Source organism: Danio rerio, chromosome 6 (assembly GCF_049306965.1).
Source record: "Danio rerio strain Tuebingen ecotype United States chromosome 6, GRCz12tu, whole genome shotgun sequence".
NCBI lineage: Eukaryota > Metazoa > Chordata > Actinopteri > Cypriniformes > Danionidae > Danio > Danio rerio.
In genome coordinates this window covers 885,001-895,000 of record NC_133181.1, presented here as the reverse complement: position 1 = coordinate 895,000, position 10,000 = coordinate 885,001, and the positions used below count along the sequence as shown (strand labels likewise).

At 32.8% G+C, this 10,000-nt stretch overlaps 1 long non-coding RNA gene across 2 annotated transcripts in view; it reads right to left on the bottom strand.

Moving 5' to 3' along the window:
- The window catches only part of LOC141386151 (uncharacterized), a 304,298-nt gene extending 295,152 nt beyond the window's left edge, over window positions 1-9,146 (bottom strand). For both annotated transcript variants that reach the window (XR_012407491.1, XR_012407492.1), the window contains exon 1: window positions 9,089-9,146. This is a non-coding gene — a long non-coding RNA (uncharacterized lncRNA). The remainder of the gene's footprint in view (window positions 1-9,088) is intronic.
- Window positions 9,147-10,000: the final 854 nt, after the last annotated feature.

The following is a 10,000-nucleotide window of genomic DNA, read 5'->3' as shown; positions in this document are numbered from 1 at the left end:
CAGAAAATCCTCAAAATATGACATTTTAATGTGATCATCTTTCAGATCATCTTTCAGCCTGGTATTGGTCAGCCACACTGAAGGCTCCGCCCTGATCTCCTGTGATTGGCTGGATGTTTAACTGCTGGTGATTGACACCTGAAGTGATTGTACAGATTGTGAACATTGATCTGCTCTCAAACCTTACACACACACACACACACACACACATTTTACCACATGATTAAACGAGCGATTCTGCAATCTGATTGGACGAGCTGATGAAGGTCATTATCATGTTGATGACATCTGTGACACGCTGATGCTGCGCTGCTTAGCAACCACATCCCCTACCATTACACCAGCACATTAACTGGCTTGGAATTAGGATTATTATTAATAATAAAAACAGCAAATGTTATTTCTATAATATTGACATGACTACTTTAAGACACAATCAGATTTTTAATAAAGCAACTGTTAAAGATCTATCATTATTTATATATTTATTAATTTTAATTTGTAAATAACACACACACATTCAGATGTTGTAGTTTTTGCAGTTCTTAATGCATTCTGGCTTTAGTAATTCTCTTTTGTTTTTATTTATTTATTTGTGTTTTCATATTTATTCATTTTATTATTTTTTATTTGTGTTTTTGTTTTTGTATTAATTTATTTATTTGAATTTTTGTATTTATTTTTTTTTTATTTGTGTTTTGTTTTTGTATTTATTTATTTATTTGTGTTTTTGCATTTATTTATTTATTTGTGTTTTGCTTTTGTATTTATTTATTTATTTGTGTTTTATGTATTTATTTATTTATTTATTTATTTATTTATTTATTTATTTATTTATTTGTGTTTTTGTATTTATTTATTTATTTATTTATTTATTTATTTATTTATTTGTGTTTTTGTGTATTTATTTATTTGTGTTTTGCTTTTGTATTTATTTGTGTTTTGTCTATGTATTTATTTATTTATTTATTTATTTGTGTTTTTGCATTTATTTATTTATTTGTGTTTTGTCTATGTATTTATTTATTTATTTGTGTTTTTGTATATTTATTTATTTGTGTTTTGTCTATTTATTTATTTATTTATTTATTTATTTATTTATTTATTTATTTGTGTTTTTGCATTCATTTATTTTTTTTGTTTTTGTAATTATTTATTTATTTGTGTTTTTGTATATTTATTTATTTATTTGTGTTTTGTTTATGTATTTATTCATTTATTTATTTGTGTTTTGTTTATTTACTTATTTATTTATTTATTTATTTATTTATTTGTGTTTATGTATTTATTCATTTATTTATTTATTTGTGTTTGTTTGTTTATTTAGTTATTTATTTATGTATTTTTTTATTTATTTGTGTTTTTATTTATTTATTTATTTTCGTTTTTGTTTTTGTATTTATTTATATTTATGTCTTAATTATGTCTATTCATATTTTTGTCTTGCTTTTTTAGTCACATTTTATAAATATAAATGTGTAGGCAAATAATAATAATAATAATAATAATAATAATAATAATAATAATAATAATAATAATAATAAAGCTGAAATAATGCATTATTTAATTTCATTTTTTTTTCTCCACTGTTTTGGTCTCTAACATGAACTTTGAGACTCTTAATAAAGTATTTCCTTCTTTGTTTAGTTCTCATATACAGAAATAATTATAATGACAAATCTAATTAGTAAATAATGACACAATCTTCATTTTCAGGCAAACCGTTGCTTTAAGAGTCACATTCTGTTCATTTCAACCCGACAAACTACATGAATGAGTGTGTGTGTGTGTGTGTGTGTGTGTGTGTGTGTGTGTGTGTGTGTGTGTGTGTCAGAGAGCTCTCAGTGTGGACAGAAGCACAGATTGCAGTGTTGACAGTGAATCTGGGCTTTTCTGTGAGAATGGTGGCACTTCTTTCTCTCTCTCGTTTTTGGCATAACTTTCTGCAATCTGTGACGCGATCAGGCACTGGCGTCACACACACACACACACACACACTCTCAAAAAATGACAATAGAAAGAGAAAAACATTAATACCACCACTACTGTACACCATCCATCATCAGTCTCAGATCATGTCAGTTCTGAACACACTCAAATACATGTTCAAAATATTCATTTCTTTTGCATTTCCTCAGTGTTTTCCTCAGAGTGTGCGGTTGTGTGTTCATGACGCTTGCATGGCGTGACACTATGAATTTGATTTACAAATGCTGTTAAAGTGGTCATAACGTACAAAATAAATCAGAAAAATCAAGAAAATCAAATAGGAATCAACTGATTTGCAATGTGTGTGTGTGAATTATAAGATCAAATGAGTTTATTTGCAGACACATTTGATTGTGTGGCCTGTGAATATTCACAAACAATAATAACTATCAGTTAATTAGTCAGTGAAATATGCAAATATATTAATACACGTGTTAAAAATAAGTGTTATTATTTCATTCATACTCCTTCGCCTTAGTCCCTTCATTCACCAGGGGTTGCTACAAGGAATGAACCGCCAACTATTCCACCATATGTTTTAAGTAAATGATGCTCTTCCAGCTGCAACCCAATACTGGGAAACACCCGATACAGGGTTATTTTTATATAAAAAATTATTAAACTTAAATAAAAAAAAAAACATGCCAACACAGGGAGAACATGCAAACTCGACACAGAAATGCCAACTGACCCAGTGTTCTCCCCGTCTTGACATGGGTTTCCTCACAGTCCAGACACATGCGCTATAGGGGACTTGAGTATGAGTGTGTGTATGAATGAGTGTGCATGGGTGTTTACCAGTACTGGGTTGCAGCTGGAAGGGCATCAGCTGTGTAAAACATATGCTGGAATAGTTAGCAGTTCATTGCGCAGTGGCGACTCCTGATGAATATGGAAAATGAATAAATGAAAAAGAAACTTCTCATTGACCAAACTGTTATTTTAATGCATATATCTGTTAAATAAAACTGCGTTATACAAACACACTAAAACATATCATCTATATTCACTGACAAATGGATTAAAACCTTTCAAAAGACGTGCATTTCCAAGACATCTTTTGTTCTGTATTCTGCTAAACCAGCACAGACCTGCCAAACCCGCAGTCCTCTGCTAACTTTAGGAGAACTCATTTGATTCTTCAGCTTAAAGCCCTGCAGACGACGCATTTGGACTTAAGTGAAATCTGTGTGCGCGCGGAGGAGACTCTGCTCTTATCAGCGCCTCTTCAGCCTCATAATCAGACACATCAGAGAGAGAGAGAGAGAGAGAGAGAGAGAGAGAGAGAGAGAGAGAGAGAGAGATCCTCACTCCACATAATCAGCTTCATCAGATACTGCCTGCATGCGGAGATGCTGCGATCTGCACATTAGCCCACAGAAGAAGCTTTAACATCCTAATCAGGCGTCCTCACTGAGACCATTGTCTGCTGCAGAGACGCACACGGACACACACACACACACACACACACACACACACGCACGCACACACACTTTATGGGAAATGAATGCAAATGTTGCAGGATGCCAGAAACATTTCACACAAATGGAGAAGTGCTTCATTGCTGTTGACAGAAGTCCAAAAACACACACTGGCCCTCTCTTTCTGTGTGTGTGCGTGAAATACAACAATAAAAGCAGTGCAGGGGAAGGTTTAGGACTGATGCGCTGAGAACAGCGTCAAGGCTTCACAAAAGCAGCGGAAATGAAAACATTCAGCGAGACCACCAGTGTGCGTGTGTGTGTGTGTGTGTGTGTGTGTGTGTGTGTAAAAATCTGCTGCTTTTGATTCTTTCAGTTGTTTTTATTTTACAGTCAGGCATTTTTCAGAGCAGGTGTTTTGTGTGTGTGTGTGTGTGTGTGTGTGTGTGTGTGTGTGTATGTGTGTGTGTCAGGTTCGGAGTGTGTATTTGTGCATTAAAGACTGTATGTGTATATGTGTATATGTGTATATGTGTGTGTGTGTGTGTGTGTGTGTGTGTGTGTGTGTGTGTGTGTGTGTGTGCGTGCGTGCGTGTGTGAGACAGGTTCGGAGTGTGTTCAAAAAGTGTATTTGTGCATTAAAGACTGTATGTGTACATATGTGTGTGTGTGTGTGAGTGTCAGGTTCGGAGTGTGTATTTGTGCATTAAAGACTGTATGTGTATATTTGTGTGTATGTGTGCGTGTGTGTGTGTGTGTGTGTCAGGTTCGGAGTGTGCTCAAAAAGTGTATTTGTGCATTAAAGACTGTATGTGTACATATGTGTGTGTGTGTGTGAGTGTCAGGTTCGGAGTGTGTATTTGTGCATTAAAGACTGTATGTGTATATGTGTGTGTGCGTGTGTGCGTGTGTGTGTGTGTGTGTGTGTCTCCATCTGTATAAGTTCACCCACACGGAAAGAACCTTTAGAGCAGGGGTCACCAATCTCGGTCCTGGAGGTCCGGTGCGCTGCAGGGTTTAGCTCCAACGTGCCTCAACACACCTGCCTGGATGTTTCAAGTGTACCTAGTAAGAGCTTGATTAGCTTGTTCAGGTGTGTTTGATTAGGGTTGGAGCTAAAATCTGCAGGACACCGGACCTCCAGGAACAAGTTTGGTGATTCCTGCTATAGATGAATTACCGGTTTGTAAACAGTCAGGATGCGCGAGCAGTGAGGTGGCAGAAAAAAAACGGGAGCGCTGGCATTTACAGCGAGGGGATGACATGTGATGTGGTACAGAGTTTGTTGTTGTATTTGAGATAAGTTTTATTGATGACATATTATATATATAATTTACATAATGCTTTCAGCATGTTATAACAGCTCGTCACCCAGTGATAAGCACAGTTATTCAGCAAAATTAATGTTAAAGTGAGCGCCGTTCACCTGCGACAGCACTCTCCCGTTGGATATTGAAGAAGACGAAAGGGCCGAGCATCCAGCCCTTTCAGATACAGAATAAAGCATGCAAAAAGCACATAGCATGTAACTTTCTGAAAACAGTGCTAAAGCTAACGTCACTGGAAGAATGCTTGTTGATAACTTTAAGAGAACATTAGTCAGAGCTCTGAGAATGTTCCCTGTTAATACATTCATGACACCTACAGAACACAAGTGACTCACTGATTCAGAATCAAAACACTTTGACTGATCATGATCAAACTCGGATACAACTGAGCACTAATACAAGTTTTACATCTCAGTTTAAAATGGCTAGATAGATTTAACCCAATGTTGGCTCAAACATCGACAAACCTGACCACTGGGTCTAAAAGTGTTATTAGAATTTAATTGAAAAATAATAATAACTTCACTCAATGCTGGATTAAAGCAATATATTTTATTATTGATTATTATTATGGTTTAGTATGTGTCTGTTTCTTCCATTAATAAGTGAATTAGATATACAATATATGCCACTGTACACTCTCAGAACTAAAGGTACGTGAGCTTGTCGTCGCAAGTGGTGAAGTGGTCGACACATGCTCTCCGGTGCTCGCGACGATTCAGGTTCGATTCCGCCTCGCGGTCCTATGCCGATCCTTCCCCTCTCTCTGCTCCCCATGCTTTCCTGTCAATTCTCTACTGACCTATCAAAAATAAAGGTGAAAACCCAAAAAAAATAATTATATAAAAAAAGGTACGCGAGTTGTCACTGGGGTGGTTCCTTTGCAACTTGTGGTACACATTTTAACTCAAAGGGTCCATATTAGTACCTCAAAAGTATATATCCGTGCCTAAACATTTTAAGAGGAACACTTTTGGACTTTTTAGGTACTAATATGTACCCTTGAGGTTTTAATGTGGACCTTTTATGCACACATTTGTACCTTTTGAAAAGGTACCAGCCCAGTGACAGATCACGCAGTGAAGTTTATTTTTTAAACTAATTTCAAAAGGATCTCGTGCTTATGATTGCTTATGTCTGGCCCTGAATTATTCAATTTATGATTGACCAATCAGACGATTCCTAAGCCACTATAAATAGCCTCAGCTCCATATCACAGCCATCTTGGTTTTGAAGAATCCCCCTTCCACCCCTACTCCTCCTCCTTTCCTAGATGGGTGGCACGGTGGCCCAATGGTTAGCACTGTTGCCTCACAGCAAGAACATCACTGGTTCTAGTCCTTACCAAGCCAGCCGACTATCTCTGTGGAGTTTACTCGTTCTTCCCATGCTCACGTGGGTTTCCCCCAGTTCCCCGGTTTCCTCCCACCGTCCAAAAACATGCAGCTTAAGATAATTGACTAATCCACATCAGCACCATAGACATGCTGCTAGTCAGTAGTTCTCTCTAAAGAGCGATCACTATCTGTTCATTAACTACTACAGCAGGGGAGTTCTCCAGATCTACCTGAGCTCAAACTCCCCTCTCGCCCTGCAAATGGGAGGGAGCCCCGAGCTCGAGGATCTTATGAGCTAAGGGATTTCTCCCGGGACATTTCCAGTTAAATGAATTTCAAATGTATTCAGAACTCATTGTTTCACTTGATCTGGTGCTCTATAGAGCTTGCATGCCTCTGGACTGCTTTGTTATTGGGTCTCTTTATTGCTTGGCCCCGCAATTGCTGCTTGCAGCTATATTTATTACTGTTATTCTGCATGGACTAACTCAAACATGTGAAACACTGTTGCATGTTTAATCACTATTATTATTCCCATAATTTCCACTATTATCCGCATTTATTTTCCTGAATGCCTCTTTCTAGACCACACATCTTTTATTATTTAATAAAGCATTGTTTATTTAGCATGGAGTCACTCAAACATGTCAAACACTGTTGCATGTCTAGCCCGTCTGCCGGTTCTCAGATCCAGAGATGATTTCATATTCGATAAGTATGAAAGCATCTGCTGTTCCCACAATATACGCTCAAAAAACGCCATTACACCGAGAAACTCTATCTGGCGCCCACCTGGAGGAGCGGACGGACAGGTGGCACCCCCGACTCCAGCAGTCACGTGTGTGTGTGTGTGTGAGAAATGAGTGTGTGCTTTCATCTGTGCGTGTGTGAAGGCGACAGCTTAGTTTTTGGATCTATTAACACCTGTCGTGCTAAAATTCACATTGCTGGGATTGTAAAGCAGCTCCAGGGAGAAACGGATGCCAGAGAGAGAGAGAGAGAGAGAGACAGAGAGAGAGAGAGAGAGAGAGAGAGAGAGAGAGAGAGAGAGAGAGAGAGAGAGAGAGAGAATCGGCCAGTGGACACAACTAAAGCAAGACCAGTTCATTAATGTTGGACAAAGATGATGTTATTTATTTATTTATTTATTTATTTATTTATTTATTTATTTATTTATTTATTTATTTATTTATTTATTTATTCATTTATTCATTTATTCATTTATTTAATTTTATCATTATTATTAATTATTTATTTAAGGTCAATTATTTATTTATTTATTTATCTATTTATTTATTTATTTATTTTTAATTTTATTATTATTATTAATTATTTATTTAAGGTCAAATATTTGTATTACTAATAATATTAACAACAAAAAAAAACAACTTTGTACAACAGTATAAAATATTATTATTATTATCATTATTATTATTATTTTCTTTATCAAACATCAAATATTTGTAATAATAATAATAACAATAAAAATAATAATAATATATTAATCTGTTGTGCAAAGATGTTGTTGGTTTTTTAGTTAAATTATTATTATTATCATCATTATTATTATTATCATTATTATTATTATTATTATTATCATCATCATCATTATTATTAATATTATTAATTTATTCATTAAACATAAAATATTTGTAATAATAATAATGACAACAAAAAATAACAATATATTAATCTGTTGTACAAAGATATTGTTTTTTTAGTTAAATTATTATTATTATTATTATTTATTTTTAAATGTCTTAAATATTTGTATTATTAATAATAACAACAACAACAATATATTATACTGTTGTACAAAGTTGTTGTTGTTATTTTTTTAAACATCCAAAATATTTTAATGTCATCATTAATAATAACAATAATAATAATGATAATAATATATTATACTGTTTTACAAAGTCGTTGTTGTTGTTATGATTATTATTATTTATCTTTTTACTTAAACATGGTTTTAAAGCACTAGTGTGTTAAAAACTCGAGTCCCTATCTAGAGGTTTATACACAGGCAAACAAGAAATATGATCTGCCAACGAGGTGAGCAAAAGAATCATGTCAGAAGAAAAGCAGAATTGTTTCTCTTTGCCTATTTTGGCAGATTATTTTGCTTGTTTTATAGAAAAACTCACTTAATTTTGACTCATTATTTCTGAAAACAAGACAATATTGTGTGCTTGTCTAGAAAACGCTTCTTGATTTAAGCATTAACCAAGAAAAAGCATGTTTGCAGAGTTTTGTTTCGTTTTAACTGTATTTATAAATATTAGAGTAGTTGCCTATAGATTAATACTATATAGAGTCAAACTCTGCGTGACCTCATAAAACCTCCCAGCTCAAATGATCATGGGTGCCTGAAGTGTGCATCAGTTCTACCCTTAGAAGTGACCAGTTTTGAGCACTTTGGTTTGGAATGACACTTCAATATGGCGGCTGTTTTTGTTTGCACTATGAAGTGCCCTTCGAAGGGTGGTGTATCCCATACTGAGGTAGGGTTAGTTTAATATTTACACATTTAAACTTTCTCCTTATTATACTTTCAGAAAAGTGTTATTTGCAAACTTTAAATAGTGAAATCACATCAACAGCCAGTGACTATCAAAATACATCATTCACAGTCAATTACACAGTGCAAAGTGGTGAGGCAAACAATATACGGAGAGTGGCACAGGTTGTCACTGAAGGAATGTGCCAATCTAAAACCAACTATATGGAGCAAATTTAAAGCAAACATGAGTATAAAGCACAATGTTTCACGAAGCCTCGCTCAGCTAACTTTTCAGTAACGCTGCTTCAAGCTACCATTGGATAAACACAGCCACTCATTGCACTTCAGACTTGTGTTGATCTGAAGGTTTTAACTATTGATTTACTTATGCCTTTTTGCCTGAACTGATGGTTTTGGCAAGTTGTTTAAACTCATAATGGCCCAGATATGGTAAGTGCATGCTCAAAATGTCTTTATTTGAAAGGAAAAATCGGTTTTGAAATATCCTACCTGAGCAGTACTTTGTGAACAACCATGTTTGTTGTTCTTCTTCTTCTCTTCTTCTTGTGATGTTTTATGGCTGTTCGCAAACTAACTAAAGGGTACACTACTGCCACCTGCACTACTGAAGTGTGAAAGAAAGAGAAAGACAATGGAGAGGGAGGATATATAATAGATCAAATAAATAAAAATAAAAAGTATATAATTAAAAACATTCTACATAAAATAAAATTTAAAAAAATCAAAACATTGAAAAAATAGAAAAAATAGAAATAAGTATAAATAAGTAAACGAAAAATCATAAAAAATTGTAAATAAAATAAACATGAATAAATAAAAAATAAAAAAATAAATACAAAAAAATAAATACAAATAAATAAAAAATAGAAAAATTAATTAATTAATTAATTAAATATAAATAAATGAAAAATATAAAAAATGTATATAAAAATTATAAATAAAATAAATACAAATATTAAAAATATAATTAAAAATTATAAATAAATAAATACAAATAAATAGAAAAATGTAAAGAAAATTTGAAATATAAAATTCTAAAATAAATAAATAGAAATAATTAAAAATGTAAAAGATTTAAATAAAAAATAGAAATAAAATAAATAGAAATAAATAAAACATATTAAAATTGTAAATGAAAAAAATTTAATTAAACAAAAAAAAATGTAAAAAAATTTAATAAAAAAATTATAAATAAATAAATAAATAGAAGTAAATAGAAAAATGTTAAAACAAACTTAAATATAAAATTCTAAATAAAATAAATAGAAAATAAATAAAAATGTAAAAGATTTAAGCAAAAAATAAAAAATAAAATCAATATAAATAAATGAACATTTTTTACAAATCTATAGAATATATAAATATAAATAAATAAAAATGTAACAAATTAAAATAAATAAA